At 40.2% G+C, this 14000-nt stretch overlaps 5 non-coding genes across 5 annotated transcripts; all 5 read left to right on the plus strand.

The window, feature by feature from the left end:
• Nucleotides 1-5537: 5537 nt before the first annotated feature.
• Nucleotides 5538-5624, plus strand: trnay-gua (transfer RNA tyrosine (anticodon GUA)). The gene is given in 2 exon segments: nt 5538-5574; nt 5589-5624. It is a non-coding gene; the product is annotated as a tRNA-Tyr (tRNA).
• Nucleotides 5625-11126: 5502 nt separating this feature from the next.
• On the plus strand, nt 11127-11199 carry trnar-acg (transfer RNA arginine (anticodon ACG)). The gene has a single exon. It is a non-coding gene; the product is annotated as a tRNA-Arg (tRNA).
• Nucleotides 11200-11303: 104 nt separating this feature from the next.
• On the plus strand, nt 11304-11390 carry trnay-gua (transfer RNA tyrosine (anticodon GUA)). Its single transcript is given in 2 exon segments — nt 11304-11340; nt 11355-11390. It is a non-coding gene; the product is annotated as a tRNA-Tyr (tRNA).
• Nucleotides 11391-12492: 1102 nt separating this feature from the next.
• On the plus strand, nt 12493-12565 carry trnar-acg (transfer RNA arginine (anticodon ACG)). The gene has a single exon. It is a non-coding gene; the product is annotated as a tRNA-Arg (tRNA).
• Nucleotides 12566-12669: 104 nt separating this feature from the next.
• On the plus strand, nt 12670-12756 carry trnay-gua (transfer RNA tyrosine (anticodon GUA)). The gene is given in 2 exon segments: nt 12670-12706; nt 12721-12756. It is a non-coding gene; the product is annotated as a tRNA-Tyr (tRNA).
• The last annotated feature ends 1244 nt before the right edge of the window (nt 12757-14000 follow it).

Here is a 14000-nt window from a genome sequence, read left to right on the forward strand (position 1 = left end):
TAACAGCGCGATTGACTCGTTGATTCGGATCACTCACTAAATAAACATTTTCCCCAAAAATGATGATCTCATAACTCCAAACAGCAATAAACGATCGTAGTTAAATGTACAGTGTAAACAAAACATTAAACGTTCAACAATCGTGGTTAACATACAAATGAAAACAAAAACATCAAAACATTCAGCAATCAAATATATATGATTTAGGTTTATAAGAAAAGTCACAGTTTCTACACTAAATCTGCCCAGATATCAAGCCTTACTTGTGAAATCCTGTGTGATTTCAGCAGGGTTGTCTGCTGGATTCCTGTTGCATTGAGTTGTCAGGAGAAAGCAATCTGGTTCGGTCCTTTGTCTTGCGCTCGTCAGCGGAAAGACGCGTCTCTGCGTTGTTTCTCGGGTCCGGTGATCGCGAGAAGCGCGAGAGGTAGTCAACGTTGTGGGAAAACGATTGAGAAGGGAAGCTGGTCGCCTTTTCCGTTTTCTAATACGTTCACTGTTGTTTAACAGTGAAGATAATGTGAACCGGTTGTACACTACACGACTGGAACAAAGCGAAGTTAATCTTACTCTACCGTGGCCAAATGGTGAGGTTTAGAAAAACGTGATCTTTCTTTGTCCAGAAGAAGGGATTCCTTGGTGTAGATGTCTCTTTAGAGCACAGCGGAGCTGCAGGCAGAGAGAGAGAGTTATGTCCCTTTAGAGCACAGCGAATCTGCCGGGAGAGAGAGCTAAATCAAATGTGCGCGCTGGTTTTGTTAAGAAGATGACGTCATCGGTCATCGGCCGCTTTTGACCAATGACGTCTGAGATGGAGTCCATGGGCGGGACTTCTGTCCGGTTGCGATGCATTCTGGGAAATGGAGTTCAATGTCTCCCCTTTGGTCATAGAACAAAGGGCCATGCTGTCTCTGCTGCCATTTTCAGTGGGGCAAGGCCCTACAAAGCATACCCAGGATGAAGATAGATTTTAATTGCCACAAAAGGCATAGCTTGAGCATTGGGACATCCCCTTATTGCAGGTGGAGTAGTGAAACAAGCAAAGTGGAATAAAATCAAATTCCAAAGCATATGCATTTCTTTACACATACCAATGTTCTGACGTTTTGGTTGACTAATTACAGGACTGACTTGTCAAATCCTCAAATGTTTCATCACACAGTGTACAGAAGTGTGCAAAGACAAATGCCGGAAAAACAAATAAAAGAAACACTCTGCACAGCCCTCTTCTTAAACCGAACCTTTCTTTGGAAGATCCTATTGTCAGACACCTGTAAATTGGGAGGATTCATTTCAGGCATGTACTTTGAAGATATACAAATAATGGCATATATGCCGAGAGAGAAACTGTGGTAGAGCATGAGACTTTTAATCACAGTGTTTACTTTTAATCACGTGGTGGCTTAAGCACCACGTTGGGTTTAACGTTTAGCTATCACCACAGGTATGTGGTGCTAGTGCAAATGTATCCTAACTGCCATGCAAACACTCACTGACTAGAGAGAATGGCAACATTTCTGGGAACTTGTCCAGAAATTCAGAACATGTAACGGCTCTCCAGCTATCTGCTTCCAAAGTACTATCTCTAAAAACAAGCACAGTGCTGCTGCTGTGTTTAACAATCCCCATTAACCAATAGGTCTCCTTTTAAACCCTTTTCACATATGAGGCACAACATGCTGTTGATTGCAACGTCATAACCCAGAAGGTGATTATTCGCCTGTCTCTTTGGTGCAATTAAGTAGTGCATTTGGCTATTAACCGATAGTCTGCTGTTTCAAGCCTACCCAGGATGAAGATAGATCTTAATTGCCACAAAAGGCAAAGCCTGAGCATTGGGACATCCCCTTATTGCAGGTGGAGTAGTGAAACAAGCAAAGTGGAATAAAATCTCATTCCAAAGCATTTGCATTTCTTTACACATACCAATGTTCTGACGTTTTGGTTGACTAATTACAGGACTGACTTGTCAAATCCTCAAATGTTTCATCACACAGTGTACAGAAGTGTGCAAAGACAAATGCCGGAAAAACAAATAAAAGAAACACTCTGCACAGCCCTCTTCTTAAACCGAACCTTTCTTTGGAAGATCCTATTGTCAGACACCTGTGAATTGGGAGGATTCATTTCAGGCATGTACTTTGAAGATATACAAAAAAATGGCATATATGCCGAGAGAGAAACGGTGGTAGGGCATGAGACTTTTAATCACAGTGTCATGGGGCTTGAGCACCACGTTGGGTTTAACGTTTAGCTATCGCCACAGGTATGTGGTACTAGTGCAAATGTATCCTCCCTGCCATGCAAAAACTCACTGACTAGAGAGAACAGCAACATTTCTGGGAACTTGTCCAGAAATTCAGAACAGGTAACAGGTCTCCAGCTATCTGCTTCCAAAGTACTATCTCTAAACATAAGCACAGTGCTGCTGTTAATGTGTTTAACAATCCCCACTAACCAATCTGCCTCCTTTCAAACCCATCAAGTATGACACACATGCCATTGACTGCCACATCGTAATACTGAAGGTGGTACCACACGTGTCTCGGTGGTACCACACGTGTGTCTGTGGTGCAATCTGTTAACGCGTTCGGCTGTTAGCCGAAAGGTTGGTGGTTAAGCCCACCCAGGGATGCAGAGAGCTTTTAATTGCCACAAAAGGCATAGCCTGAGCACATGCACCTCACATTATAGCAGGTGGAGCAGCGAAAGCAACAAAGTGGAAGAAAATCTCATGTTAATGCTTTTGCATTTTTTATACCAATGTTCTTACATTTTGGTTGACCAATTACAGGACTGACTTGTCAAATCCTCAAATGTTTCATTACACAGTTTACAGAAGTTTGGAAAGACAAATGCCAGAGAAACAAATAAAAGTAAATCTTAGCTTGGTCCTAGTCTTAAACCCAACATTTCTTTGGAAGTTCCATTGTAAAATGGGATGTTTCATTTCAAGCATGTACTTTGAGGATTTGCAAATAAATGACATCACACAGAGACAGAAAATGTAGGCCCGGCTAGCTCCTAAAGCAACCTGTCAGTAGAGCTCATTTCTGGTAGTGACATCCAGAAATTGTCCAATCACGGCACGCATTGCTACCAAGAATATTCAAAGAATTAACCAATCAGACGCTTGTCACTACCTTGTTTCTACCAAGAATTGACCAATCACGGCCCATTCCGTTACTTGGAATTTTCGATAAATTGGCCAATGAGGTGCGCGTCTCTACCTGGTTGCCAAGAGGAATGGACCAATCAGCAGAAGAGCGTAGCTGGAGCGGCTGTTATAATAAACATTTAGTTCGGCACACAAGTGTTTCTTCTGATTCGAGATTATTACTACAAATCCTTTGTTTTTGACGACGTTGAAACAGAGGTAAGTTTCTCTCTCTCTCTCTCTCTCTCTCTATATATATATATTTAGTCAGTATATAAATGCACGTATATGTGTATTGTACTTTACTGTAAGACCTGTAAACATACGCATATCCAACGCTAAGCATTTAAAAGTACTTTAAACTTTCAGAACGGGTACCACGCAAATTAAAATATAAATATCTTCTTTGCCCAACCACATAAGCCCGGTTATTTTTTGTAATATTGAGGAGAAATGCTCTTATTTCAATGAATAGTATAATAATTGTTTTTGTTCGACAACCCTTTTATACAAAGCATAAAGCTTAACCCTATAAAGCCTAAATAATGAAATAATAGGCAGAAAATACAAATTTAAAATTAGGTTTTATTAAGGGGGCCTTGTATAAACCTTGAATCTAATAAATATTCAAGTGTATATATTGTTAAATTGTATATTGTATCGTTGTGGCAATGTACTGTATCTCTGCTATATGTTGACAAAGTGTTAATGACATTAACAAAGTGTTAATTACATTTTCTAAAGACAAAATCGTTTATTTGACAAGACTGCAATGTTATGTTATGTTTTCAAATTGCATGGCTGTAAATAGATAACCTGTAAAATGAGTGTTTTTGACTCATAGCAAAAACTGTAAATTATTATTATTGCTAATACTTTATACATTTGTCCTCACTTAATTATTATTACTTATTGTAATAATTAGAGTTGTATATTTTAATATTATTATTCTTATTTTAAATCTTCTACTACACATTTTAATTCAAATAAACAGGTTTGTTTGTATTTATGCCCTTTTATTTACAATACACTTACAGTTGAATAGCAAGTATTTTAATGGTGGCGATTACTAATTTGCACAGTTTTATATTATTATTTATATAATGTAACATTTATTTCATGTTGTTGATTATATAAGTAATACCTAATTATATATTAGGATTTTATGCATTTGCTGTTTTGTCTCTTACTGGTTGGTATCTCCTATGTGTTTAATATTATTAAGATATATTTACACTATAGCTACATGTATTAGTATTATATTATTATATACCTTTGCACTCAAACTATTGTTAAAAAGATTACTTACATTTGCATGTTACTTACATTATTGGTCATTTATAATCGTTTTAATAGCAACACAAACAATATAAAGATAATTCTGAATTGTGCACCGTCAGTCACGAAATATCACCAGATTAAAATCACATTATTTAACTCACATAATGATTTTTCCAACTGATAATTTCATATATATGTTTATACTTTTAGGCCATGGTTCTCAGCAGGAAACCGATGGAGTGCGTACTCCAGGTAGGGAATGAGGTTTTGCCCCAAGTGAAGGAGTTCAAGTACCTCGGGGTCTTGTTCACGAGTGAGGGGACAATGGAGCGGGAGGTTGGCCGGAGAATCGGGGCAGCAGGGGCGGTATTGCACTCGCTCTATCGCACCGTTGTCACGAAAAGAGAGCTGAGCCGAAAGGCAAAGCTCTCGATCTACCGGTCAATTTTCGTTCCTACCCTCACATATGGTCATGAAGGTTGGGTCATGACCGAAAGAACTAGGTCGCGAGTACAAGCGGCCGAAATGGGCTTCCTCAGAAGGGTAGCGGGCTTCTCCCTTAGAGATAGGGTGAGGAGCTCAGTCATCCGTGAGGAGCTCGGAGTAGAGCCGCTGCTCCTTTGCGTTGAAAGGAGTCAGTTGAGGTGGTTTGGGCATCTGGTAAGGATGCCCCCTGGCCGCCTCCCTAGGGAGGTGTTTCAGGCACGTCCAGCTGGGAGGAGGCCTCGGGAAGACCCAGGACTAGGTGGAGAGATTACATCTCCACACTGGCCTGGGAACGCCTCGGGGTCGCCCAGTCAGAGCTGGTTAATGTGGCTCGGGATAGGGAAGTTTGGGGCCCCCTGCTGGAGCAGCTGCCCCCGCGACCCGACTTCGGATAAGCGGTTGAAGATGGATGGATGGATGGATGGCTGGATGGATGGATGTTTATACTCCAGAGCTGGATTCAAACCCTCGTCGCTGATGATTTCTGATAGTTTTTTATGAGCTCTACCTTGACAGACACGCAATGGATAACTACGGATGACTACGGATCAGAAGATTCTAGGTTTGACTCCTGGCTGGCTCGTTTTAGGAACACTCACACCACAGAACCATCCCTTTGATAGCTCAGTTGGTAGAGCGGAGGACTGTAGGTGATGTATTGGTCATTCTTAGGTCGCTGGTTCAATTCCGGCTCGAAGGAAGATGTTTATTTATCTCTTGGAGGCACTACTCGCCTTGCCCTTCAAACTCACAGTTGCTTGAACTTGTGTCAAAGAGGCCAGCTTTGGACCGACAAAAATACATTCTCTGACCGGTAATCGAACCCAGGCTGTAACAGTGAGAGCACCAACTCCTAACCACAAGACCACCAGGGAGGGCAAGGTACATGCCTGCCCTTCAGAGCAGCCAAGGATGCCCTGCAAATCTCGTCGAACAGGAAGCTTCATGTTCATGCCACTTCTGCTGTCAAGGAGTTGGCCTGTTAACCATACTTGATGGCCAAACTCCTGTGCTGGAAAACTGTCCGTCCCAAACATGGCTTTGTGTGTCTTTTTAGGATTGGAAGACTTTTTTTGGATGTCCTAGATTAAACTCTTTTACACAAAACTACATACAATTTAATAGTATTTAAAAATAGCGGTGATGATGTTCAACTATCTGATAAAAATATGCGTAATTACCTCTTATAGTAGTGTAATAACTTGATGAACAAACTTTTTCTTCGCTGAGTCTGACAGCAAATAAACTGTTGCTTGTCGTACAGTAAGTTGTGAACTCTATTGCCCTCTGACACTCTCCCTGAGTGTCATTGACACTTTCCAAGAGTGTGAGTGTGTCATCGTCAAATGTTGTAAACTTTCAGCTCAGATTGGAAACTGAATTGACACAGACTGCCCCCAGCGGTGAAAAGCGGCAATGTGCCCTCCGACATTCCCTGTACTCTGATCGTTCAAATGTTGTAAATGTTAAGAAGTTTTAAAGAATCTCGCACAGTGATTGGCTGCAAATGTTGTGACAACTTCTGACAACTTTTTCCTGTGTGATCTTACTGGAACTTTGTGACCACTATTGTGCTGTCACATTTGCTACTTTCCAAGTAAATGCACCGGTTGCACTTTTGCTTGAGGCACTGAAAAGGGAAGGAGTTAGCATTCTTTCCACGCTGTGGTGTTTGTGTTTTATTTAATTACTTATTTACGATTACTAGGAAACTAGAACTTTTCAAGCATACCACATCAATTTGAATGCTGCCGCTCAGGAAGCAGCTAGTTAACAGGCCTCTGGAGCAAATGGGCAATGGGCCAGTGGCGCAAAGGATAGTGTGTCTGACTACGGATCAGAAGATTCTAGGTTCGACTCCTGGTTGGCTCATTTTAGTTCTCTTTTTTTAACTCCATGACTCTCATGGCATTTCATTTCTGTTCACCTGGAAACAGTAGCTCTGCAAATTAGGAACACTCACACCACAGAACCGTGCCTTCGATAGCTCAGTTGGTATTGGCTAGTTGGTTTTACGAACGTTCCATGAGTGTCAGACGTCACTGGTGGGCGATGGTATTTCCGGTCTAACGCTACGTTAGGTTCATCGACGACGCCGGTAACTGTCAGGTAAGACTAGGACCAGATAAACATGGCTTTCTACTCCAGATCCCTTCAACATCTGCCAAGGATAACGATAAATGACTTACACCGAATAATTCAAGCGTCATCATCGGCTCCCAAGAGCAAGAGGGAAAAGGGTTTCAAGATATACGTCTGTTCATTCATTGACAATTATGAAGGTAAGTTATGCTATGTCTTTAGCTAGCTGTAGCCCTAACGTTAGCGATGATGCTAGGTGACGTTAGGCTAGAAAGTAACCTTTACAAAATACTTATTAAACGATTAATTTGAGTTGTTGGTCACATGTGGTTTATTATATGTTCATTTTACTATCTGACATTGAATAAATGTATGGGCGTTTCTTCAACAAGGGGCACTTTTAGGCTTGTGAAGTTGAATAAAAAACTTGTTCAAAAGTCACGTAACACAGTCTCATAAGTTTAAATAATTTGTCTAGTTTTAAGGTCTGTAAGAGGACAAACTTAGATTACAAGAGAAGTTATGAGACTGTGTTAGTCTCATAACTAAGAAGTTATGAGTTATTCTGTTTTTAGATAACAGCAGTGAAATGTCATTTCCACCACATCTCAATGCTGTTATTTAAAAACAGAATAACTTATGTCAGTCAAGAATTGTCTAGGATCATTTTTGTAACTAGTTTTATCAGTTTTTCCACAATGTACAATAATTATACATTTGTCAATGAGATAAATTAACTGCCCTAAGGACCAAACGGTGAACTGTACACCTGTCACACTCTGAAATGTAATATTGGTTTGGGCAAGAGCTTATTAGAAAATAAATGACTTGCATTTTTATATTAAGTAGAGCATGATCTCATAAATTGTGGATACATTTTTAATGTGTGATGAGAACTTTTTCAATATTTTTTAAAAATGTGGGTGGTGATGGAAATGACAATGAATTAACGTGAATGTAGAGAAACAGTGGAGATGTTTATTAGAAAAACAATTAAACTCATCACACTCAGTAAACTCAATTCACAAAGTCATTAAACATAACCACAACTGTTTTTAGTGTAGTGCTGAGTTTGATGTATACAACTGATTTGTCTCACAGATGAACGGTTACAGTGCATACTGTAAATAACTGACACAACTGATGGCAAGGCAAAAATATAAGCAATAAATGATGCAACAAAATTGAATTTTCATTCATCTAAATGAAATCAATTAATATAAAAGTATAATTTAGAAATAAAAATAATATTATAATCTAAATATAAAAATTATTGTAATGTATTATAATATTATAATATAAAAAGTATTACACAAATCTACTCTTGCAATCCATATCAATTGTACTTTGGTCATATTTTTAAAAAATGACATTTTTGGTTACAAAGTACATAAAAGTGCCCATAGTCTAAGAATCACCCATATACTAATGACTTGTGTTGTTCAGTTACATGTATTGACAGTATTTGGTTATCCCCAGTATCAAGTAAAGACAGACAGGGAGAGTCAGCATCCGTGCTACCCGTCATAGATCTTTGAGGAAACATGAGAAACCTCACACCATCAGAATAGGATGAAAGACAGTTCAGTTGTTTGTCTGATCCTACCAGTTCTGTTCTGGGGCTTCAATTTGGCAATGATGGGTTAAACTGGCAAACAAATGTATAATTACCTAAACAAGTTGAACATCTTGGACAACTATCTAGCTAGCCAAACGTTTGAAGTAGGTAACACTATGATGTCACTTGCCTGCCCTATTAGTGTTCTAGTAGACCTACCATTCCTATATGAAACCCCAGAAGCTGGTTGTTGAGACAGTTGCTTTGCTGTTTATATTGTGTTGTGTTTAACTTACTTACTTTCTTACTAACCCTAAAGTAACCTCATTCTCTAACTCATAGTAGCTAACTTGAAAAATAATGCAAAATGCACTTTTGACTTTGAGATATCTGATCAGTTTGTGATCTCTGCTGATTATAACACACTTTTTTGTTTTTTAAAAGATTGTCCTAGAAGACTCCACCCCTGTTCAGCTCTATGAGGTTGAGTGCTCCTGTGTGGCTGGCAGAGCCTTAATCATAATGTTGCATTACTGTATCAGACTGTACAAAACATGTGTTTGTGTGAAAATCAATGTAAATAGTTCTCTTTAAGAAATACACATGTATATACATAAACAACAAACCTATACAAGGTACCTTTTGTTATTATGAATTCAGTGTTAGTAGTTATTAGATTACATTAAATTTTATTGTCATTTAGCAGAGTACAGGTACAGAGCCAATGAAATGCAGTTGACATACAACCAGAAGTGCAAAGAAGCATTAAAGTACTGTTGAGTACTGTATTATGTAAAGTTATGTGGACTAGTTATCTACTAACTCATACAAAATGTCAAACGTTGCATCACAATGTTACAATTATAGGAGCCATGTTATTGTTGAGTGTAGTATGACAGCTTGTGTCTTTGTATAATAAATGTCTGAATTAACTCATGTATTTGTGTTCCTCCTGGCAGTGTAAAAGACAATAAATGACAAATGTAAACATTGTCAATATTTCAGACAATTTTCTGAAAGGTATATCACAAGATAGAAAAAACAAACAGCATAGTAAATTACAAAATATATAAGCAGTATATGGAAGCTCATAGAGAAAAATACAGTCCTTGGCGCTGGTAAACAAAAATTGATCCACTCAAAAAGACATGGCACAGCTCCTTGAACAAGTTTTCAAGGTCCTGTGGTTATGATGAAATCTTCTAGCTTAAAATGTCGACTGCATACCCGGTGTTATCGGTAGGAGTGAAGTTCTCGCGTCTTATCTTGACTAGCCACTGAGCTCGTACCTCAGGCTGATGCGGAAAACGATGAAAACTTCAGAATTATACCTCGATGAAACGGCACATCGAGGAACACTACAATGTAATTTAGAGTTGCCAATTTGATACTGATATGTAAGACGTTTCTTATTTACTGTTAACATTTTACATACGGTACTCACTGATAGCTTGCCACTCACTCTTCCACAACATCTACATCGGAAATACCGGTAGTAACCTAAACCGGAAGTCCCCCCGCCCACCACACAGATTTCGAACGTTCGTCGCGTCACCTGTGCACATAGCGAATAGTGGAGGACTGTAGGTGATGTAACCACAAGACCACCAGGGAGGGCAAGGTACATGCCTGCCCTTCAGAGCAGCCAAGGACGCCCTGCAAATCTTGTCGAACAGGAAGCTTCATGTTCATGCCACTTCTGCTGTCAAGGAGTTGGCCTGTTAACCATACTTGATGGCCAAACTCCTGTGCTGGAAAATTTTTTTAGACGCGATATTCAATCCGTCCCAAACATGTCTTTGTGTGTCTTTTTAGGATTGGAAGACTTTTTTGGATTTCCTAGATTAAACTCTTTTACACAAAACTACATACATTTTAATAGTGTTTGAAAATAGCGGTGATGATGTTGAACTATCTGATAAAAATATGCGTAATTACCTCTTGTAGTAGTGTAATAACTTGATGAACAAACTTTTTCTTCGCTGAGTCTGACAGCAAATAAACTGTTGCTTGTCGTACAGTAAGTTGTGAACTCTATTGCCCTCTGACACTCTCCCTGAGGGTCATTGACACTTTCCAAGAGTGTGAGTGTGTCATCGTCAAATGTTGTAAACTTTCAGCTCAGATTGGAAACTGAATTGACACAGACTGTCCCCAGCGGTGAAAAGCGGCAATGTGCCCTCCGACATTCCCTGTACTCTGATCGTTCAAATGTTGTAAATGTTAAAAATTTTAAAGAATCTCGCACAGTGATTGGCTGCAAATGTTGTGACAACTTCTGACAACTTTTTCCTGTGTGATCTTACTGGAACTTTGTGACCACTATTGTGCTGTCACATTTGCTACTTTCCAAGTAAATGCACCTGTTGCACTTTTGCTTGAGACCCTGAGCACTGAAAAGGGAAGGAGTTAGCATTCTTTCCACGCTGTGGTGTTTGTGTTTTATTTAATTACTTATTTACAATTACTAGGAAACTAGAACTTTTCAAGCATACCACATCGATTTGAATGCTGCCGCTCAGGAAGCAGCTAGTTAACAGGACTCTGGAATAGCAGGGCAGCGGGCCAGTGGCGCAATGGATCACGCGTCTGACTACGGATCAGAAGATTCTAGGTTCGACTCCTGGCTGGCTCGTTTAAGTTCTCTTTTTTAACTCCATGACTCTCATGGCATTTAAATTCTGTTCACCTGGAAACAGTAGCTCTGCAAATTAGGTACACTCACACCACAGAACCATCCCTTCGATAGCTCAGTTGGTAGAGCGGAGGACTGTAGGTGATGTAGTGGCCATCCTTAGGTCGCCGGTTCAATTCCGGCTCGAAGGAATATGTTTTTTTATCTATTGGAGGCACTACTCGCCTTGCCCTTCAAACTCACAGTTGCTTGAACTTGTGTCAAAGAGGCCAGCTTTGGACCGACAAAAATACATTCTCTGACCGGTAATCGAACCCAGGCTGTAACAGTGAGAGCACCAACTCCAAACCACAAGACCACCAGGGAGGGCAAGGTACATGCCTGCCCTTCAGAGCAGCCAAGGACGCCCTGTAAATCTCATAGAACAGGAAGCTTCATGTTCATGCCACTTCTGCTGTCAAGGAGTTGGCCTGTTAACCATACTTGATGGCCAAACTCCTGTGCTGGAAAACTGTCCGACCCAAACATGGCTTTGTGTGTCTTTTTAGGATTGGAAGACTTTTTTGGATGTCCTAGATTAAACTCTTTTACACAAAACTACATACAATTTAATAGTGTTTAAAAATAGCGGTGATGATGTTCAACTATCTGATAAAAATATGCGTAATTACCTCTTATAGTAGTGTAATAACTTGATGAACAAACTTTTTCTTCAGCTGAGTCTGACAGCAAATAAACTGTTGCTTGTCGTACAGTAAGTTGTGAACTCTATTGCCCTCTGACACTCTCCCTGAGTGTCATTGACACTTTCCAAGAGTGTGAGTGTGTCATCGTCAAATGTTGTAAACTTTCAGCTCAGATTGGAAACTGAATTGACACAGACTGCCCCCAGCGGTGAAAAGCGGCAATGTGCCCTCCGACATTCCCTGTACTCTGTTCGTTCAAATGTTGTAAATGTTAAGAAGTTTTAAAGAATCTCGCACAGTGATTGGCTGCAAATGTTGTGACAACTTCTGACAACTTTTTCCTGTGTGATCTTACAGGAACTTTGTGACCACTATTGTGCTGTCACATTTGCTACTTTCCAAGTAAATGCACCGGTTGCACTTTTGCTTGAGACCCTGAGCACTGAAAAGGGAAGGAGTTAGCATTCTTTCCACGCTGTGGTGTTTGTGTTTTATTTAATTATTTACGATTACTAGGAAACTAGAACTTTTCAAGCATACCACATCGATTTGAATGCTGCCGCTCAGGAAGCAGCTAGTTAACAGGACTCTGGAATAGCAGGGCAGCGGGCCAGTGGTGCAATGGATAACGCGTCTGACTACGGATCAGAAGATTCTAGGTTCGACTCCTGGCTGGCTCGTTTAAGTTCTCTTTTTTAACTCCATGACTCTCATGGCATTTAAATTCTGTTCACCTGGAAACAGTAGCTCTGCAAATTAGGTACACTCACACCACAGAACCATCCCTTCGATAGCTCAGTTGGTAGAGCGGAGGACTGTAGGTGATGTAGTGGCCATCCTTAGGTCGCTGGTTCAATTCCGGCTCGAAGGACTATGTTTTTTTATCTATTGGAGGCACTACTCGCCTTGCCCTTCAAACTCACAGTTGCTTGAACTTGTGTCAAAGAGGCCAGCTTTGGACCGACAAAAATACATTCTCTGACCGGTAATCGAACCCAGGCTGTAACAGTGAGAGCACCAACTCCAAACCACAAGACCACCAGGGAGGGCAAGGTACATGCCTGCCCTTCAGAGCAGCCAAGGACGCCCTGTAAATCTCATAGAACAGGAAGCTTCATGTTCATGCCACTTCTGCTGTCAAGGAGTTGGCCTGTTAACCATACTTGATGGCCAAACTCCTGTGCTGGAAAACTGTCCGACCCAAACATGGCTTTGTGTGTCTTTTTAGGATTGGAAGACTTTTTTGGATGTCCTAGATTAAACTCTTTTACACAAAACTACATACAATTTAATAGTGTTTAAAAATAGCGGTGATGATGTTCAACTATCTGATAAAAATATGCGTAATTACCTCTTATAGTAGTGTAATAACTTGATGAACAAACTTTTTCTTCAGCTGAGTCTGACAGCAAATAAACTGTTGCTTGTCGTACAGTAAGTTGTGAACTCTATTGCCCTCTGACACTCTCCCTGAGTGTCATTGACACTTTCCAAGAGTGTGAGTGTGTCATCGTCAAATGTTGTAAACTTTCAGCTCAGATTGGAAACTGAATTGACACAGACTGCCCCCAGCGGTGAAAAGCGGCAATGTGCCCTCCGACATTCCCTGTACTCTGATCGTTCAAATGTTGTAAATGTTAAGAAGTTTTAAAGAATCTCGCACAGTGATTGGCTGCAAATGTTGTGACAACTTCTGACAACTTTTTCCTGTGTGATCTTACTGGAACTTTGTGACCACTATTGTGCTGTCACATTTGCTACTTTCCAAGTAAATGCACCGGTTGCACTTTTGCTTGAGACCCTGAGCACTGAAAAGGGAAGGAGTTAGCATTCTTTCCACGCTGTGGTGTTTGTGTTTTATTTAATTACTTATTTACAATTACTAGGAAACTAGAACTTTTCAAGCATACCACATCAATTTGAATGCTCAAGAAGCAGCTAGTTAACAGGCCTCTGGAACAGAAGGGTAGTGACATCCAGAAATTGTCCAATCACGGCACGCATCGCTACCAAGAATATTCGAAGAATTAACCAATCAGACGCTTGTCACTACCTTGTTTCTACCAAGAATTGACCAATCACGGCCCATTCCGTTACTAGGAATCTTCGATAAAT

The sequence above is a fragment of the Xyrauchen texanus genome, unplaced genomic scaffold (genome assembly GCF_025860055.1).
Source record: "Xyrauchen texanus isolate HMW12.3.18 unplaced genomic scaffold, RBS_HiC_50CHRs HiC_scaffold_1000, whole genome shotgun sequence".
NCBI classification, from domain to species: Eukaryota; Metazoa; Chordata; class Actinopteri; order Cypriniformes; family Catostomidae; genus Xyrauchen; species Xyrauchen texanus.